Here is a 22,346-nt window from a genome sequence, read left to right on the forward strand (position 1 = left end):
AGTGGCCTCCATAATCCTTAAATGGAAGACGTTTGGGATGACCAGAACCCTTCCTAGAGCTGGCCGACCGGCCAAGCTGAGCTACCGGGGGAGAAGAGCCTTGGTGAGAGAGGTAAAGAAGAACCCAAAGATTACTTTGGCTGAGCTCCAGAGATGCGGTCAGGAGATGGGAGAAAGTTGTAGAAAGTCAACCATCACTGCAGCCCTCCACCAGTCAGGGCTTTATGGCAGAGTGGCCTGTCGGAAGCCTCTCCTCAGTGCAAGACACATGACAGCCTGCATGGAGTTTGCTAAAAGACACCTGAAAGACTCTGAGATGGTGAGAAATAAGATTCTCTGGTCTGATGAGACCAAGATAGAACTTTTTGGCCTTAATTCTAAGCGGTATGTGTGGAGACAACCAGGCACTGCTCATCACTTGTCCAATACAGTCCCCACAGTGAAGCATGGCAGTGGCAAGATCATGCTGTGGGGGTGTTTTTCAGCTGCAGGGACAGGACGACTGGTTGCAATCGAGGGAAAGATGAATGCGGCCAAGTACAGGGATATCCTGGACAAAAACCTTCTCCAGAGTGCTAAGGACCTCAGACTGGGCCGAAGGTTTACCTTCCAACAAGACAATGACCCTAAGCACACAGCTAAAATAACGAAGGAGTGGCTTCACAACAACTCTGTGACTGTTCTTGAATGGCCCAGCCAGAGCCCTGACTTAAACCCAATTGAGCATCTCTGGAGAGACCTAAAAATGGCTGTCCACCAACGTTTACCATCCAACCTGACAGAACTGGAGAGGATCTGCAAGGAGGAATGGCAGAGTATCCCCAAATCCAGAATCCAGGTGTGAAAAACTTGTTGCATCTTTCCCAAGAAGACTCATGGCTGTATTAACTCAAAAGGGTGCTTCTACTAAATACTGAGCAAAGGGTCTGAATACTTAGGACCATGTGATATTTCAGTTTTTCTTTTTTAATAAATTTGCAACAATTTCAAAAATTCTTTTTTTTGTCTGTCAATATGGGGTGCTGTGTGTACATTAATGAGGGAAAAAATTAATTTAAATGATTTTAGCAAATGGCTGCAATATGACAAAGAGTGAAAAATTGAAGGCGGTCTGAACACTTTCCGTACCCACTGTACATTCAAGTTAAGAACTTTCAACGATGCGAACATGCATGTCCAATAAATTAAAAATTATTTAAATAACTGAAAAATTAAAAATTGCAGTCTAAGTTCAAATTTTGCAACATCATGTACATTAGTTTGCGTGTCTGACGCTAGGCAGAGCTCAAAACCCACGCTGTTATTGTTTACATTCTCAGGCACGTGCATGCATCCTCTACAAGTGGTTGTGCTTTTCGCTGTATCTCCGTTTACACTGAGTTAACGCACTTTATTTCAAGTCCAAGATGCCGGGAATTAAGCATGTTCAACAAGAACACGGGGACACAGTTGGAAACTCGTTAAGGGTAACAAACTTCTTCACTCAGAGAACCACATTAATATGCCATACAAAACCAAGTAGTGTGGTAGAAAGAAGGAGCAACAGGGACCTTAAGTCAGATCTCATGAACAGCTTGTTCTCATCGACTTGACCTAATCGAATCTAATATATAATCTTCAGATATGAGCATCCCAGCAATGGTTTTTATTTTGGTACACTGAAACTGGAATTAGCGCTGGAAGTACTTTTTAATGACACATCAATATTAAGCAGTGGGAAGTAGGTGCTGAGTGATGATGCCATCCGATTACTCACTTTGTGTGTGGTGGCCGGAAGTGGATTTGAAGACATTCACATAGGCTTGTAGACTAGCAGTAAGCAAGTCTACTTTGCCAAGATCAGATGATGGAAAACAATGTGAAAATGCACTAGAAATCTAGAACAAAAAATACAAATATTAAGTTTTAAAAGCACTTTCTTGTGTACTGTACAGTACAAATATGTTTTCGATAGGAGTTGAGAGGAGGTAGATTAGGTCTGCATACATAGGCTCCCTGATAGCGTAAACAGCAATATCAGCTGATGGAAAACAATGGAAACAAAAATTTTCTTTGTTGTTTATTGTTAAAATACACAAGAAATCTATAACAAAATACAAATAGTAACTTTTAAAAGCATTTTCTTTTATACATGTGACTGTACATGTTTTCTATATAAGTTGAGGGTTGGAGGTTGCATTGTGTTAGTTGGGTACCTAGACTAAGGTTGCTGGATGAACAAAGTACATTTGCGAATGCACTCTTGGAATTGGAAAAATGACTAAATGGAAGTTATGGTGCACATTTGCCAAACATAAAATAATGCCTATTGAGGATAAATGCCTCTGCTATAGAGAATGGGATCTGCTACTATAATCTGAACAACACATATCCGGAGACAAGCCAGCTTTGTCACATGAGGCTATTACTGATGGGGATGACTCAAATACTTGGTACTCAAATGTGGCACTTGCTGCCACGGCCCACCTGCCAAGATGTTTTGCCTGCCTAAGGTAAAGTCATCCCTGATGGAGGATCGCAGGAATCATAGGGTAGAGGGGTCCTTTCATCGGACTGGCTCGCCCAGCGCTGTTTCAGCTGTGGAATGGCCAAATGGGGGAGGCAGATTGATGGCTGAGGTCTCCAGGACTCTAAACAAATCCAAATCATATTATGGGATATCATCTACTGTTAAAGTCTGCTCCGTACTTGTAAAATTTTTATTTTTATACTGAATTGAGGATTTGTTCTGTTCGGTGTATTGTATTGTATCGACCCTCTTCTTTTTGACACCCACTGCAAGCCCAACCTACCTGGAAAGGGGTCTCTTTTTGAACTGCCTTTCCCAAGGTTTCTTCCATTTTTCCCCTACAAGGGTTTTTGGGAGTTTTTCCTTGTCTTCTTAGAGAGTCAAGGCTGTCAAGAGGAAGGGCCTGTTAAAGCCCATTGCGGCACTTCTTGTGTGATTTTGGGCTATACAAAAATAAAAAAAAATAAAATGTATTTTCCAGCCATCACTAGTTATGGGGTTTTGGGGACAATTTTCCATTTTCTGAAATTAAACTGAAAAGAGAAAAAGAAAAGTAGGAAAAACAAGACAGAGTTAGAGTTCGTTCAATCAGAGTTAAGTCTGTTCATTGAACTTGTTAGCGACATCAGTACTTTGCATAGTGATAAAGCATCACATCTGCCAATAACTTTGTAGGGTATGCACATTTTCCTGTGCGTGCATCAGGGTTCTCCAATCTTCCTTGCACACCATTACATATGGTTGTTGCAATGTGTCCACATCATTTTTTAGTTTAATTTCACACCCCAGGTATACACATTTTCAAACTATGTCAGGTGGAAAAAATGTCATACTAAACACCTATAGAAACAATTTATTTCTCAATATTTTACACTAGTGCGTCTCCTTTGCACCACAGATTCCATTATACTGACTGTCATTTATGCAATATCTCCATCCCAATCACACGCTATAAACAGAGATGCAAATATATATTCTTTTCTAAAGAAAGTATTAATAATCTGCAATATAAAATACTTAACTCTGCTTTGTTGTTATAAACAAACATACCTTGTATATCTGTATAATCAATTAGTTTACACCTCAAATTTAGTATTACTAACCATTTTTGTACAGCTTGTAGCTGTAACTTGTATTGTCTGGAAGTTACCTATTGTAACTGGGACAAATTGTATGAGTATATAGAATATTTACATTGTTTTAATTTGATAATACTGCATTTGTTAATTACTATTACATTATACAGTCACTGAAATTTTGCCAATTCTGAACCAGTAGGACTTGCTATAGGTATTCGTTACTGTATAGTAATGAATGAATATTACACACTGAAGTGAACTGAATTACATGGTTGTCTGAGAGTATCCTTTGTTTTGGTAGTGGAAAATGCCATACAGCCACAATTGGTGGAAATCTAACTTACCAGTTTCTCCCATGGATCTGACAGAGTGAAGTTTGAAATAATAGAGCAGCACTAAGTGCCTAGAATTTTAGACAACAAGACATTGACATGGGTAAGAGCAAACATGCAAGTGGCACATAGTGGAAAGAGTGATTGAGCTAACAGCAAAGAGCATTGTGAAGAAGAGCGGAGTTTTTACACACATAGCAGCCACGACAATGAATGCAAGAATAAATGGTGGGCTTTCTTTGTAAAAACAGGAGGAAAAATACAACGTGGATTTTGAGCAAAAATGATATAATACTATATTAGGAGAGAAAATAGGGGCTTGAACACAGCTATATCAAAGTGCATGTATTGAATTATTTCAATGCATAAAAATATTTTATTTCATCATCTCTATATTATAAAAAAAAAAAAAAAACCTGGAAAGCAAAAGCAAGCTAGGCTATGATACGTGATCTTCTCAGAAGACATTTAAAAGACCTGTGAGACGACAGAGACTTGCCACAGTGTGTCTTGCGGGGACCGTAAACATGAGACTTGATGCCAAGAGGTTGTCCCAGGGCCGTCTCGCGGGGACTTGGAACATGAGATTCTTGCAAGACATGCCCTACTTACAAAAGATATTATATAAGAGCACACCCATCAAAAAAAAACTCAGTGGTGTAAAAGCACGTAGTACACACAGATCATGAGCTCTCAGCACATATAAAGCGTATAAGGTCAATACGGAGAATAGAGACCCAAAGGTGTTGGAGAGAAAAAAAGGCAGATAAGAGATTATGAAAGCAGTGGAATTCGACAGGCTCAAACAAACGATGGCGCGATACACATGCAGAGAAAGGTACAGAATATGAAAGCAGTAAAATTAGAAAGTATTGTAGCGTCCCAGCCAGGTTGAGGGCTTTTTGGTTTTAAGTGACTATTAGGTCCAATTGAGGGAGGGCGGACTACAGCACGGAAGACTGATGGCAGGGTATTGATTGATGCGGTAAGGGGGGGTGTTGGAGAGGGTGCTAGAAAGTTGTGTTTGGGGTTAGGAAGTCGGTGATTGATCATGTAAAAATTTTGTGACACTTTATTATGTCTGTCGCACCAGTATCAAAGAAAAGATTAACGCAAACAAAAGGTGATTAATCATCAGAACCAGGTGTAATTGAAAAAATAGCAGGACAAAGCAAGGGCAGAAATAAAAGGCGAAGAGTAGAATACAAAGTCTTTTCACCTTCGCATCATTCAATGCACAAAACGTGGATTTACACAATAATGGACTATACACTATGAGAATCTGTGGTCCCGGAACAGTTTAAGCAACGACAAGTTAAATTTCAAAGAATACACATTGTGTGTACATTGATGATCACGAAGAAGCGATGCAAATTTTAATAGGCAAAAAGAAAGGTAATGTATATATCCCACGAATAACATTACACACCAAAGGAGATCGTGATATTCCATTCGTATTAAAATGTTTAAAGTTTACCGTGAGAATAGCTTTTGCTATGACAATCAATAAATCAGAGGGACAAACATTAGAAAAACTCGGATTATTTATTACAGAAACAGAATATTCACTCACAGGCAGTTATACGTTGCGTTGTCACAATGTGTCTCCAAAAAATATTGTTTTTAATGAAGCTTTAAAGTAGAAGTGAAAATAATGAAATTGAAACAATTCCAAAGAAAAAAAAATTTTTTAAATTGTATATCCGATTAACCAAACACAGGGGTTGGTGAGCGAAGCGAGCAGGAGGTGAAGCCCCCTAGTTTATTATATTTATAAATATATATATATTTATATTATATATATTTATATTAGTGCTGGGCGGTATACCGGTTCATACCGAAAACCGTTATTTATTTTTTTTATGATATGGATTTTTCTTATACCGCAACACCGGTTTAAATTGCCTAAACAACGTTCGGAATGTGGCGCAGCGGGAAACTGTTCAAGTGGGGACCTTTTTCACTGCTACACCGATAAACACAGATTTGCTGCACGTGGGCTCTTTTTCACTGCTACACCACTAAATAGGTATGGTGGTGTAGGTATTGCGCGGTGAAAATGGACAGGGAACATTTCCGAAACTGAAGCCGGCGATAAAGTTGAACATGATGACACAGAAGAACTTTTGACGAGAAAAAGGAGTTGCGTCCGTTGCCTGGAGATACTTTAGTTTTAAAAGGTCAGATGTGTAAATACTGTTTCTATACTACTGGATAATACTGCTAGATAATACTACTGGATAATATTTGTTTTCAATACAGTGTAATGTACCTGGGTACTGTGTAATAGTGTGACGGCATGTTGACTTTATTCTCGACATTTCCACTTTAATCTTGACACTTATGATGAGAATAAAGTCGATATGTTGACTTTATTCTCGACATTTCTATTTTATTCTCGCGGTTTATGTCAAGATTAAAGTCGACATGTTGACTTTATTCTCGTAATTTGTCATTAAAGAAGAACATCGTAAAACTAAACTTCATCGTAAAATAAATATTTAATTTACTAGATTTTCTCAAACCCCGTCATAAGTTATATAGTACATTAAATGCTTTGTGTTAAGTATTCTCCGAGATTCTTAAACTGACTTCTTCTTGCACTAAGAGGAGGTGCCGGCAGCGATCGCCGCACAGAATACATTCACTTCATGATCTTCCTGCTCTCTGAACATTTAGAATGCTAAGATAAATACTTAATATAATTTTCATGGTGAAATGCATTAAAGCATGCATTAATCATATGGGGGCACGGCGGAGTGGAGGTTGCACTGCTGCCTTGCAGCAAAGGTGTCTTGGGTGTACCCTGCCTTGCATTTGCATATTTTTCTGTTGGGTTTACTCGGTGTGCTTCAGTTTCCTTTCAAAGTCATGTAGGATGTGGGGTTTTGTTATGCTATATTGACCCTGCTAGTGTATGTTTTGTTTGTATTCATCCTGTGATGTGCTGGTGACTCGTTCAGAGATGGGCGCAACTCTGAATGGATGGCATAATTAAACATGTATAACAAAGATATTTTTAAAGTTCTGAACCCCTTCTGTGGGCTAAGTTTATAACTACAGTAGTTTTAATTTCACAAAGACGTTTATCGTGTGGTGATTGGTTATGTGGTGAAAGAAAAAGGAAGGACAGGAACTGGGGTATTGGTACGTCAGATAGAGACAGCACGCATGCAATAAAGAAAGCCCGCTCAGAAGAACATGCATTGAATTCTGTGTTCGTGTCTCCGACCACCAGATCACAAACCCAACATTTACACAATATTTAAGTTAAACCTGTGCGATACCCATTCATACATCCAGTTTTTTGGAGCCTCGTCACACCTGCCATAAAGTTCTCTACACTGAACATACACCTGGGGACCCCTTACTGCGAGGGAGCAGCACTACCGCCACACTACCGTGCATGTATATTACCTGCTATAATGCATTTCATCATGACAATGACATCAAGTATTTATCTTAGCATTCTAAATTTTCGGAAAGCAGGAATATCATGAAGTGAATGGATTCTTTGCGGTGATTGCTAGCGGAGGAAGTCAGTTTAAGAAGCGTAGTGATTAACAACTGGGTCAGGGAACACTTAACACAAAGCATTTAATGTGCTGCCTTAGCTTGACGGGGTTTGACAAAATCTAGTAAATTAAACATTTATTTTAGGAAGAAGTTTAGTTTACGACATTCTACTTTAATTATGAAGTAAACTATGAGAATAAAGTGGAAATGTCGACTTTAATCTCAACATAAATGGCGAGAATAAAGTGTAAATGTCGACTTTAATCTCGACATAAACGGCGAGAATAAAGTGGAAATGTTGACTTTATTCTCGACATACAGTTTGTTTTTTTCTTCCCTGTGTCCGTTTTTTTTTTTTCTTCACCGTGGCCCTAATACGATTCCGTAGGGCTATACCACAAATCTATACTAATAAAAGGCAAAGCCCTCACTGACTCACTCACTCACTGACTCATCACTAATTCTCCAACTTCCCGTGTAGGTGGAAGGCTGAAATTTGGCAGGCTCATTCCTTACAGCTTACTTACAAAAGTTAGGCAGGTTTCATTTCGAAATTCTATGCGTAATGGTCATAACTGGAACCTCTTTTTTGTCCATATACTGTAATAGACTGCAGCTCGATGGCCGTGAGAGGCGGAGTTGCGTATCGCGTCATCACGCCTCCCACGTAATCACGTGAACTGACTGTGAACGCAGTACATACAAAACAAGGAAGAGCCCCAAAGAGCACTGAAGAAAACATTCATTACACAATTGAGAAGGCAGCGAACCAATAAGAAGCGAGCGAGTGACGCATACAAGCATATTCATAAGTGCAGCGACTGCGGAAACAAAGCACGGTGTAAACCGTAAGTTTAAATTAAGTTTATAGAAATGCTCCCGCTGCCGTTTGCAATACCATATTCGTGACATACAAGTTTAATGAGAAGACACGAGGTATAAACGAGACTTTGGATCACTTTGTAACGGAGTTAAAATTGCTGTAGCGAGAAACTTTTAAGTGCCGGGTCTTAGCTAACATTAAATAAAGCCGTGGACATCGCAACATCACACAAGAGAGCGGCTCACATGAAATGACTGAACGCAGCACGAGTGATCACTTCGATGAATCAAACCTGTTCAAAAAACACATTACATGATTGATAATGTAGGAAAAGAATATGAAGCGACTGATGCATACAGACATTTTCATGAGTGCAGGTACTTCGGAAACAAAGCACCGTGTAAACCTAAAGTTTAAATTTAAGTTCATAGACCTACAAAATACTGGTTATCCTTTTACACTAAAATATTACTAAAGAGATACAAAAAAAGCAAAATGCACATGTTGTTTTTCTTTAAGGAGATTAAATATTACTGAAGAAAGAAAAAAAAACTAAAACAGCCAAATGGGGCTATGCATACGAACTTAAAAGGTTTAAATAAAACAGAAATATATACCTTGATTTTTACTTCCTTAACTTGTGGAGGGTGTATCCTGTAGCAAAGCCCTAACTTTTTTCATGAAAGCCCCTTTCAGTCAATAAGCCTTAAAAATATGTGTAAAGCTAAACTTGCAGCACTGCTATTCAATTACACTTGCCTAACGCCTCTCCTAAGGGGAGATACTGTGGGATCTGGGCATCAGTCAAAGCACCAATCATAGGCCCGATTAGAAAGCGGGAAGCTGTGATTTGTCGTCTCCCTCCCATGTAACAACGCACTATGTATGTATGTATATATATGTAGATATGTGTATATGTAGATATGTATATGTATATATAAGCTTACATAACCTCTTTAACACACTACTTCTCTGCTGCGAAACGCGGGTATTTTGCTAGTATATATATATATATATATATATATATATATATATATATATATATATATATATATACAGTGGAACCTCGAGATACGATCACCTCTGTATACGAGAAATTCAAAATACGAGGAAAGTATGAGCGAAAAATTCAGATCTAAATGCGAGCATTGGCTCGCGTAACGAGCCACGAGCCAGGCTGTGGGTATAGCTCACGGCTTAGCGAGGGGGCGTGGTAGCAGTTGCAAGCCGCGATCTGCGGTGTCTGCGTTTCTCACTTAAGTGCACAGGTGGGAAACTGCCCACATCCATGATTGTTCCTGTGGCTGATTGGCTGCAGCTGCCATGTCCTTCCCGCATATATAGAGAAGCGCGAGCCGGTTAAGGGGGAGAAGAAGTAAAAGAAAAGAGAGAAAAGAGAGAAAAAAAAAAGAGAGAGAGAGAGCGAGCAGGCAGGAAGTCGGTGCGGGAGAGCGAGCGAGCGAGTGCAGGCTCATGTGTAGCTGAACAGTGAGCTGAACAGGCGAGCCAAACAGCTGAAGCAGGACGGTGTAGAGAAGGTCAGCTGCATTAACAGTGTCTCGCCTGTTGCAGAGCCCGCAGGTGAGACGCTAACAGAGAAGAAGCACTGGGGATTGTCATCTGTTTTTTAAAGACTGCATCCTTTTGACGTTTTAACCTCGTGTTAAAGGATTGTTATTCTTGTGTATTTTAAAACTCCACTTCACAACTGTTTTAAGGATTATTTATTTAAAGATTTATTGAATGCTCTACTGCACTTTGGACACCTGTTTTGATTCTTTTAATAATCAGTTATTATTTACCAGTGTTATTTATTAAAGGTAGACTACAGTATATATAATTTATCAGTGTTATTTGTTAGGAAAATTGATTTTTATGTTAATATATTTGGGGTGCAGAACGGATTAACTGGATTTCCATTATTTTCAATGGGGAAGTTTGTTCTAGATACGAGAAATTCGCTATACAAGCTCAGTGCTGGAACGAATTAAACTCGTATCTAGAGGTTCCACTGTATATATATATATATATGTATATATATATATATATATATATATATATATATATATATATATATATATATATATCTAGAGATGTATATATATGTAGATATGTAAATATATATATATGTATATATATATATATATATATATATATATAGATATATATATGTATATATATATATATATATATATGTGTGTCTGTATGTGTGTGTATATATATATATATATATATATATATATATATATATGTGTGTGTGTATGTATGTATGTACGTGTGTATATATATATATGTATGTGTATGTATGTATATGTATATATGTATATGTGTGTGTATGTGTGTATATGTATGTGTATATATATGTTGATATGTGTATATATATATGTATATATGAATATAGATGTACAGTAATCCCTCCTCGATCGCGGGAGTTGCGTTTCAGAACCCCCCGCGAAAGGTGAAAATCCGCAAAGTAGAAACCATATGTTTATATGGTTATTTTTATATTGTCATGCTTGGGTCACAGATTTGCACAGAAACACAGGAAGTTGTAGAGAGACAGGAACTTTATTCAAACACTGCAAACAAACATTTGTCTCTTTTTCAAAAGTTTAAACTGTGCTCCATGACAAGACAGAAATGACAGTTCCGTCTCACAATTAAAAGAATGCAAACATATCTTCCTCTTCAAAGGAGTGCGCATCAGGAGCACAGAATGTCAGAGAGAGAGAGAAAAGCAAACAAATCAATAGGGCTGTTTGGCTTTTAACTATGTGAAGCACCGCGGCACAAATCAGTTGTAGGCAGCAGCTCACACCCCCTCCGTCAGGAGCAGAGAAAGAGAAAGAGAGAGAGAGACAGATAAAAACAAACAATCAAAAATCAATACGTGCCCTTCGAGCTTTTAAGTATGCGAAGCACCGTGCAGCATGTTGCTTCACGAAGCAGCTGCACAGAAGGGAGCAACGTGAAAGCATTTTTAGACGAGTGTCCGTATCGTCTAGGTGTGCGAACAGCCCCCCTGCTCACACCCCCTCAGTCAGGAGCAGAGCATGTCAGAGCAGGAGAGAGAGAGAGAAAAGTAAGTTGAGTAGCTTCTCAGCCATCTGCCGATAGCGTCCCTTGTATGAAATCAACTGGGAAAACCAACTGAGGAAGCTGAGGAACTGAGCAAGAAATCCACGAACCAGCAAAAAATCTGCGATATATATTTAAATATGCTTACATATAAAATCCGCGATAGAGTGAAGCCGCGAAAGGCGAATCGCGATATAGCGAGGGATTACTGTACATGTAGATGTGTATATATGTATATGTATATATATGTTTACATAACCTCTTTAACACACTACTTCTCCGCTGCGAAGCGCGGGTATTTTGCTAGTAGCATTATAAATGCAAGTTGCAGGTTTATTATTTATGCATATAGCTTAGCTTGAAGCAAGGTCCATATTAATGCAGTTTGCCTAAATGATGGTTCAGTTGGTAAAGATGTCATCACCAAGTTGCACTTGTTTTATTTTATTTTAATTTGGCGAATTTTGGTGAATACTGTGTAATGCACCTGGGCTTGAAGTCTTGAAGTAACAGTGCAACTATCAGTAATGATACTATTATTTATTTTATTGTTATTATTTATTAGTTTAAATATTATGCAGTTTAATGATGATAAAGTTGTTTAAAAAGTCACTTCAACATGTCAGTGGACAGAGATTGTTAACATTAACAGAAAGTGTAGTTGGTTTACAAAAAATATTTACTATTTATTCCTTTTCTAAGACATATTCAGTGCAATACAACTTTTGACAAGCACTTCTGGATATTTTACTAAGTCTAAATGCCTCTTTGTATGGTTGAAAATATGTTATCAAAATTATAGTTTAAGTTTTTGCAAAATTTGTTCAATAAAAAGGTTCTATATTTTGACTGCATCTGTCATGCAATGTGATACCTTCTCCATTAGTGCCACCCCCTTGAAAACTATCACTTTATGGGGAAATGCAAACCTGTATTAATACTTGTGTGCACATTAAAATGTTTTTTTTTGTACAATGTACAATACTCTTGACAGTGAAATAGGTTATTCTTAGCCAGTAATTGCAGTGGAAAATGTGGTTAACATCCACTCATGCATGGGGGAAAAAAATACCGTCGAATATCGTGAAACCGGGATAATTTAGAAAAATACCGTGATATAGAATTTTGGTCATACCGCCCACCCCTAATTTATATATTTATTTATTATATTTTTTTTCATCATTTGATGGCAGATGTGCAAGCATGCAAAGAAACGACTTTTTAATTGAATTTGCATACATTGTCACGTCTGCTTTGTTTGTGAAAAATCTGCAAGTGTTCTACATTCACTCATGCGCTCCATCCACAATGTGCCATTGCATGTTCTCCTTTCTTCAAATTAAATAGATCCTGGCTGTGCACTTTGTATACCGACAGCTTTTCTGTTATATTAGACACTTGCAACACTTTACGCATGAAATGCATCAAGCATTATAAGTAAAGGCAGAAATACCCATTGATGAGCAAGGGATCTGTGTTATATACTCAGGGGGTTGTCCCATCCAACATTGACTGATATAGCTTTGAGGGGTTATTATACCTAGCCTGAAAAGCATCATGGGGTGCTGGGAAAAAGAAATGATTGCCGAAGCAGGCTACAGATCAGATTTTCAAGAAAGATTCAGTAAACAAGGTCACTGGCAAACAAGGCAAATTCACTGTAGATTTGGTGAATTCCACCACTCAACACTTTTCAGCACATGACAAGCAAAATTACTAGGGCTCCTGTATACCTACAGAAATACGCCTTTATAATGCCGCACTGTGACTGAGATTTCATCTTTGTCAAAGTTAGAAATTTACTTTTTGTAATTCCTGTGTGTATTTTAGTAGGGTTGTTGTTTCTTGAGCATCAGTTGAAAGCTAAGATCTCCTCCTTAAGACAAATAAAGTATCTACATTTATTTTTTCAGTGTAACAGGACACCAGTGCCTATCCTGACTGCACTTCAGTAAAAGGCAGGGAACAACACTGGTGAGGGCGCTAGTCTACCACAGGACCCACCATGAACAGATCTACACTTACACTCATCCAGCACTAATTTGCAACCACCAGTTAATCTAACCTTCATGTCTCTTAAATGATTTCACTACCAACTTAGAAAAATCTTAAGGATTAGCACGTCTATCCCATAAACAAACTGTGACGTTAGATGCACTCAGTTTTATTTTTACATATTTTTTTTACTTCAGAGCGGTTAAATTAATTTGGTTTAAAGCAGAGGGATTTTTTAGTGTCTTAAAGCTCAATATAGTGAAGGCCTTGAGGACCAAATCATGTGCTTCACGTCTAAGAAAAGATTTTAAGAAATGTGAAATAGCTGGACAAGCAAATTTTACTCTTTCACGTGTTCTAGCATCACTACATTGTATACACTGCTGAACTTTTAAAGTGAACGTACAAATGAATTTCTTGGTCATTCTGTATACATTCTTGAAGTAACATGTAAAGCAAAATAAAACTAAAACCAAATTTGTACATTTTTTAGCTATTATGTTGATATTGTTAAAAAAGACAGAAAGCAAAAAAGTGTGTTTAAGAGCATTTTTGGAAATCTTATATTTCCATTACTGTTCATTCTTAATGCAGAATTTAGACTTTTCCTGACATAGCTGCATTACCCATTTTATAATGTAACCACAAGGGCATGATCAAAGATACTGTATGATGACACTTTCGAATATGGAAAATACCAAATTATATATTCTTTTGGAAATTTTACATAGTAATCTTATCAGCATTGTATGGATATTCAAGTAGACATATTTTATAGGTGCATGTCCTCGTCCTCCTCCCAATAAACTTAGTGGCAAATGTCTAGTATCATTCCATGCATCTTTTTACAGAGCATTTCTGTATGAATTTCATGGGGACTTATGATAATGCATGCTACCGTAGGTATAAACAAAATAAGTTTATTCTAGCATCAAAATGTTTCAAAATTAATGGAATATACATTTTAGAAAATCAATGATGGAAAACACTGGCAGTTATTAGGTTATTTGAGTTACATAATACAGGTAAAGGTCTTTGTTTAAAATGTGTTTTTAAAACCATGTATACTTTACCTTTAGAACATCCAGTTGTACTCAACATGGGTTTTTAATCTTAGATAAAGCATGCCACCAGATTTTATCAAGAAAAAAAAAATCACCAAAGAAACCCATTCAATAAAAAAATGAGTACAGCATCAAAGGCGACTGCAACAGTTTTTGTAAATTAACAGGTGGTTTTGGAATTTCTCTATTGCACATATATATTGTTTTTTCTCCCACTGGCGTGCATGCATAAAAATGCTATGTATACGACAGGGATGCCATCCATGGACGTTTTCTACCTTGCCTTTCCCACTGCCAGAATGTGTTCCAGATCCAGCAACCCTGAATTAGATGTTTAGATGATGGATGGGAGTAAGCTTACTGTATATTGATGCCCAATATCCAATATGTACTTATATAGCAAGCTACTTCTGTTATTTTTTGCTAATTGCTTTGATCCATCTTTCCTACTTAAAAATCAAAACATAAAAGCACTTTTTCTCACATTCTACAAGCAAGAATAAATTAAACTGCCATGAAGTAAGACATTTTTAGGAAATATAGTGCACTTTGTGTTAACAGCACATTAAAATAAAGGTTTTTAGCTTGTTTCCAGTAATAATGAAAATGAACGTGCTGAGGAAAAAAAAAAACAAATGCTAAGATAAAAACAAATTAATGTAGTAAAAATAATAGATACAGTGCATCCGGAAAGTATTCACAGCACATCACTTTTTCCACATTTTGTTATGTTACAGCCTTATTCCAAAATGGATTAAATTCATTTTTTCCCTCAGAATTCTACCCACAACACCCTATAATGACAACGTGAAAAAAGTTTACTTGAGGTTTTTGCAAATTTATTAAAAATAAAAAAAACTGAAAAATCACATGTACATAAGTATTCACAGCCTTTGCTCAATACTTTGTCGATGCACCTTTGGCAGCAATTACAGCCTCAAGTCTTTTTGAATATGATGCCACAAGCTTGGCACACCTACCCTTGGCCAGTTTCGCCCATTCCTCTTTGCAGTACTTCTCAAGCTCCATCAGGTTGGATGGGAAGCGTCGGTGCACAGCCATTTTAAGATCTCTCCAGAGATGTTCAATCGGATTCAAGTCTGGGCTCTGGCTGGGCCACTCAAGGACATTCACAGAGTTGTCCTGAAGCCACTCCTTTGATATCTTGGCTGTGTGCTTAGGGTCGTTATCCTGCTGAAAGATGAACCGTCGCCCCAGTCTGAGGTCAAGAGCGCTCTGGAGCAGGTTTTCATCCAGGATGTCTCTGTACATTGCTGCAGTCGTCTTTCCCTTTATCCTGACTAGTCTCCAAGTCCCTGCCACTGAAAAACATCCCCACAGCATGATGCTGCCACCACCATGCTTCACTGTAGGGATGGTATTGGCCTGGTGATGAGCGGTGCCTGGTTTCCTCCAAACGTGATGCCTGGCATTCATACCAAAGAGTTCAATCTTTGTCTCATCAGACCAGAGAATTTTCTTTCTCATGGTCTGAGAGTCCTTCAGGTGCGGGCTGCCATGTGCCTTTAACTAAGGAGTGTCTTCGGTCTGGCCACTCTACCATACAGGCCTGATTGGTGGATTGCTGCAGAGATGGTTGTCCTTCTGGAAGGTTCTCCTCTCTCCACAGAGGACCTCTGGAGCTCTGCCAGAGTGACCATCGGGTTCTTGGTCACCTCCCTGACTAAGGCCCTTCTCCCCCGATCGCTCAGTTTAGATGGCCGGCCAGCTCTAGAAAGAGTCCTGGTGGTTTCGAACTTCTTCCACTTACGGATGATGGAGGCTACACTGTGCTCATTGGGACCTTTTTCTGTAACCTTCCCCAGATTTGTGCCTCGAGACAATCCTGTCTCAGAAGTCTACAGACAATTCCTTTGACTTCATGCTTGGTTTGTGTTCTGACATGAACTGTCAACTGTGGGACCTTATATAGACAGGTGTGTGCCTTTCCAAATCATGTCCAATCAACTGAATTTACCACAGGTGGACTACAATTAAGCTGCAGAAACATCTCAAGCATGATCAGGGGAAACAGGATGCACCTGAGCTCAATTTTGAGCTTCATGACAAAGGCTGTGAATACTTACGTACATGTGCTTTCTCATTTTTTTTTATTTTTAATAAATTTGCAAAAATCTCAAGTAAACCTTTTTCACATTGTCATTATGGGGTGTTGTGTGTAGAATTCTGAGGAAAAAAATGAATTTAATCCATTTTGGAATAAGGCTGTAACATAACAAAATGTGGAAAAAGTGATGTGCTGTGAATACTTTCCGAATGCACTGTAGTTCAAGTGTTACAATGAACCCATTTGTTTAAAAGGAGTAAACTCCCACAAGAAGCAAAGCCAGAGATTAAACTGGTTTCAGCAAAACTACTGATTAAGTATGCAATCCTGAGCAAACTAATCTTTCAAAACTCCAATAAACAACATTCATTCTTGTGTTGCAATTATACTGCTTATGCAGGCTGACATCTTCTGTAATCAGGGCATAGATCAAAAAATGCCAAACAGTAACAAATGCAAGGACATTCATTTTTATTAACGAACTATTATTTAAATTGTTAACCAATGCATTACAGTCGTACATATTAAAATATATGGACACAAATCAGAAAATTACTGTAGAAAGGATGCTAGGGAGCACTTTCACCCTCAAGCACTCAGATTCATAATGAAATATATTAACTGTCAAAATATTACTATTTAGTATAATAATAATATTTGTAAAATTAGTATTAGAAATATTTACTAAAAACCTGCAATTCAAACACTTGAAAGTATTTCTTCTGATACAGTATGTATTTACCTCATGTTAAATGTATTTAATCATTTTCATGCACTTTCATTTACTTTTAAACACTCATTAGTATTTCTATACAGTACTTTAAATTACTTTAGGAACGCAAGACAACACGGAATGGATTTCATTAGAATAGACACTACATAAGCCACAATTACCTTATGACCCAACTCACGACGTCAACATTACAAATTACTGGATTCAAAAAAATAATTGTTCAGCTATAGGTTTACCAAGGAGATTCCAAACAGTGTTCTCATAGCTTTTCAAACAATTAACCACATATACTTGCTTTTCTACTCTATCATCATACCTTCTAAAACGGCAAGGATATCTATGAATATGAAAAACATTTTTTAATTGGTTCAAAGCTTGAATTGAACTCAGTCCAAAGGAAACATCAAAATTTGTTCAATACCGTTGGCCAATTAAAGTGCTTTGTCGCGTCAATGTCGTTGCCTCATTTTACAAAATCGTAATCGGAACTGTTTCGCAACAATCCTCACGTGGTTATTTCTTTTTTTTTGGCCGCCAGAAAGAAAGAATGGTGATTCTCCGCACCTGCGGCATAGGTCGTAGGTGCAAATATCCATGCGGTTGCTAGCAATGCTGAACAGCTTACTGCAGCAACATGCGTTTTTACTAACCATTACTGAAGCAAATCGCCGTTCAAGTATAGTTCCACTTTAGGGAAAAAAATAAACCAGTGATATACAACATGAACTTTACAAACAACGCTGTCGAAGCTTGAAGGAATGAAAGGGCTAATTTATTTTTTTTTTTTACAAGTGTTCAACTCAGTGCTCAAAAGGTTTCGGACGACCCCAATGCATCCTTCCATGGCAACTGCACACTCCATTGCTACCCCACGTGTCAGTTTATCTGTCTAACCTCTAACCGTCCCTGACTTTGTAAGAAGGCGCGGGTTGGCACGCCATTTCCGTTCGAATATATAAATGTACAAATTCCTCTTCAAAGGCCTCACATATCAAGAGAGAGTACTTACCAGTAAGAACCCGTCCTCAGTCTCAGTAAACACGCATGCTTGTGGGCATTGAGTCAGTCGATGTCGTCTGTCTGACACCTTTAGGGGAGGAGCAATGACAAGCACCGGGGGCGTGTCCTTACAGGTCCAGTGTGTACAGAAAACTAGAGCCTCGGTCACTACCAGATGTGACAGTCGGGAGAGCAGAGAGCAAGGGAAACATTACGGTATCCGTCTAAACGCATCAGAATTACTAAATGTTATGTGGCAAATTTTTTCCGTCTTCTCACACTTTACTTGATTTTAGAACTATTCATAACCCGTTACTTAATTTTAAAAATCGAATATAAATTTACACCACTGTCTGGAATTTCTGTTGCTGAAGCAGAGTATTTTTATCTGTTATTGTAAATGGGATTAATGTATCTTGTATCTATGTTTAATTTACATTTTTTTTTAACTCGAGTTAAAGGGAATTACGGTCGTTCACGTCACAGGGTGTATTATTTTGCTCACGTGTAAGCATATCAGCCAATCAGAACTCCTATGAAAATGACGTATCATGATGCTGCTGGACGCAAGCATTCGTATTTTATTTTGTATAGTATTCTACGGTTTGTTTAGCGGTTCACGCCGCATTTACAAGGCATTTTAACTTCATTTACAATACAATTGTGTAATATGTTGTCTTACAAACCCATTACAGTAATCACAACTAGAGACAAAAAATATCGAAATATTTAATCAATTATTGGCAATAACAGAAGATAGAATTTGTGTTCACTCTAAGCGTATTCGATAATTCGTAGTTCGTTTCCCTCGATGACAGCTACAGTGATTTAAGGTCTCTGTAGAAAAGTTTAACGAAGGGAACCACATTTCGACTGTAATGAAGTAACAAAACATTATTTATTCAGCGGTGGCCCGGCGCCCTGCCAGGTGTTCTAACGAAACATTCTACCCATCGAAATGATCTACTTACTGATACTACGCATGCGCAGACCAAAATTACGCAACTTTTCTCGAAGCTTACCAACTGCTTGTCGATCTGTCCTACCTAGTGTTGAAGTTTGAGGTAAGTGTTACTGTATTTCAGTAATATGTATGCTTTTCTTAGCCTTACTACATTAATGCATTTATTACAGTTTACTGCATAGGTATTTTTAACTGATGACATGGTATAACGTTATAAGTTTAATGCTACGACTTACAATAAACGGATGGGTGTAACATATACGGTGTATATACCATTCATGCCAAGTAATCTGTTGCTTTTGTTGACATAGTGTGTAATAAATAAACTGTTAATTTAATGTGCTAATTACAACTTGTTTATTTTGCTTTTTTAAGCTATGGAAAAAAAGTGGGAAGAAATTTATAACTCACAAAAGGAGGGCTAATGGATGTGTTAACCAGTGAGTCTGCCATGAGAACTGCAAAGATGGACATAGCCTGTGCTCTCCTTGAATACAGAGGTAATACAACGATATGATTCACATACAGTAATATATTTTATCATACAGTTCATAAGGATTCTTCTGCAAAAGTTCTGTTAATGTGAAAGGAGCATCCCAATGTTCTAAGGTCCAATACTTGTTTATAATGATATCTGATTAACATCTTTGATATTGCATTTTGGAAAACCTAACATGATGCAACACACTTTCAAATTTTAAGTTAGGTTTGCTTGAAGAATTATTTTGTCAGAAGCCGCAAATATTAGCATACTAGCAATAAAATAATTGAAAGTAAATTAAATATTTAGTGAAGATTATTTTCTTATTTTGAATAACAGCAGTGTGTTACACCTAACACTACTATTGCTTTTTCAAAATACTGAAAATTAATCAAATGACTGATGTTAAATCTTGTATACTAATGAGAACAACTGTGATTATAGGCAATGCAGAAGGTTATTGCTTGGTTTGTTCCAAGCTGGAAGATGATCCTAACAAAAGCACAATTGAAATGGTAACAATATTTCAACATGTACCATCCACAATAATATAATATCCTACTATGCTCATTTTCAGTCTTCATAATTTTGTTCTTGGGGTCTAGTAATATAACTTAACAAGTAACATATTAACTGCTTCTACACCTGCTTGGCCGCATCGGAAGAAATAGTTAATTGAATCAGTCACTATTATTACTGTTTCCATGTTCAGACTAATCGTTATGTTTTATTTTTCAGGTGCAGTGTGATATGTGCAGTCGCTGGGCACATTTTGAATGTGAAAAATACAATGAAAAAATTGAAATAACATATGTTTGTAAAAAATGTATAGATAAATAATTATTGTTCTTTGGTCTTTGTTGTTGGAGTGTTTTATTGTTCACAAATGTATGTAAATTAAAGCCTTTCTATTCTTCCTATAATAATAATAATAATAATTCATTACATTTATATAGCGCTTTTCTCAGTACTCAAAGTGCTATCCACACAGGGAGGAACCGGGAAGTGAACCCACATGATGTGCTATTGTTTTATTTGAAATGCCCTCAAATAAGGTGCTTTATGGACCTTACAAGTTTCACTTAATATGTTCAATAGAAAATATTACAAATACTTTATAATGTATGTAATACAGTTGTTGTTTATTTTGTTATACTATACTGTACAGTATATAATGTGTCAGCTTTGCAGTATATTTCAGTCCTTGGAAATGTGTTACTGATGTACCCATATGCATTATGAAGGTAGGATGTTTAGTTAGTGTTATTTACCCCATCGAGATGATCTACCCATGTGTATAATAAAGGTAGGCTGTTTAGTTAGTGTTATTTACCCCATCGAGATGATCTACCCATGTGTATAATAAAGGTAGGCTGTTTAGTTAGTGTTATTTACCCCATCGAGATGATCTACCCATATGCATTATAAAGGTAGGATGTTTAGTTAGTGTTATTTACCCCATTGAGATGATCTACCCATGTGTATAATAAAGGTAGGATGTTTAGTTAGTGTTATTTACCCCATTGAGATGATCTACCCATGTGTATAATAAAGGTAGGATGTTTAGTTAGTGTTATTTACCCCATCGAGATGATCTACCCATATGCATTATAAAGGTAGGATGTTTCGATAAGGTAGCACCAATCGATAGATATATCTGTCGAAATAAACTACGGTAGGATACTTCGACAAAGTAGGACAAATCGTCAGAACACCGGGATTTGTTCCTGCTTTGCGCCCTGTGTTGGCTGGGATTGGCTCCAGCAGACCCCGTGACCCTGTGCTCATATATAGCGGGTTGGACAATGATTGACTGACATTATTTGTGTTTTTGTCTTTTATGTATTTTCCCTATACTTGTGACACAAAAAAAAGTATTCACAAAATGAGGTTTGATCTTATGAAAATATCAATAGATAGTACAGATTAAAAACAGATGTATAAGAGATTCATCTTCTATGGTGGAAAAGTTTTGCATATGTTAACAGTTAAGTTATTATTTATTAGATCAGGGGGGCTAAGACTTGATTTCAAAGCATACATTTCTTTTAGTGCCTTGCAATGGCCTGACGTACATGAGGTGCCAACACTTAACAGCTCTGAATTGATTTAACTGTTTGAGATTGCATGCATGTTTCATTTCTTGATCAGATGCTACATTACACTTTATACAAACTATAATGTGGTATACTGCAATTTACTAGGCACATGAGACAAAGGAAGGATTTAAATTATTATATTCCCGATAATGACTATTATTATTGGAGGTTTAAAAATTGTCTATGATAATGTAAAATACAGTGGATTTAGAAAGAATTCAGACCTGTTCATTTTCTATACACTTAGTGTTTTAGATTTAATTTTTGCCCTCCTGCAAATCTATTCTCAATAACCTAAAATGACAAATTGAAAACATGTTTTCAGAAAGGTCTGCAAATTTATTAAAAATCAAAAACTGAAACCTCTCATTCATGTAAGAATTCTAATCTTTAATTCAGTAATTTGTAGAAGACCCTTCGAAAGCATTACAGCTTCAGATCTTCTTGGGGTAAGTCTCTACATGGTTTACACACCTGGATTTGGGCAGTTTATCCCATTATTCTTGGCAAATCCTTTTAAACTACATGAGACTGGATAGGGAGCATCTTTAAATTGCTATGTTCAGGTCTCCACAGATGTTCTATGGGGGTTTAAGTCTTGCCTTT

The 22,346-nt window shown here is 37.2% G+C and overlaps 1 protein-coding gene and 1 long non-coding RNA gene across 2 annotated transcripts in view; one reads left to right on the forward strand and one right to left on the reverse strand.

The window, feature by feature from the left end:
- slc5a6a (solute carrier family 5 member 6a) overlaps positions 1-18,279 on the reverse strand; it is a 143,646-nt gene extending 125,367 nt beyond the window's left edge. Inside the window, exon 1 of the mRNA XM_028797206.2 lies at positions 18,207-18,279. The gene's annotated coding sequence lies outside the window, so the exon portion shown is untranslated. The remainder of the gene's footprint in view (positions 1-18,206) is intronic.
- Positions 18,280-18,308: 29 nt separating this feature from the next.
- LOC114649679 (uncharacterized) lies at positions 18,309-20,425 on the forward strand. The gene is made up of 3 exons (XR_003715855.2): positions 18,309-19,260; positions 19,536-19,660; positions 20,380-20,425. It is a non-coding gene; the product is annotated as an uncharacterized LOC114649679 (long non-coding RNA).
- The last annotated feature ends 1,921 nt before the right edge of the window (positions 20,426-22,346 follow it).

This window comes from Erpetoichthys calabaricus, chromosome 3 (genome assembly GCF_900747795.2).
Source record: "Erpetoichthys calabaricus chromosome 3, fErpCal1.3, whole genome shotgun sequence".
NCBI lineage: Eukaryota > Metazoa > Chordata > Cladistia > Polypteriformes > Polypteridae > Erpetoichthys > Erpetoichthys calabaricus.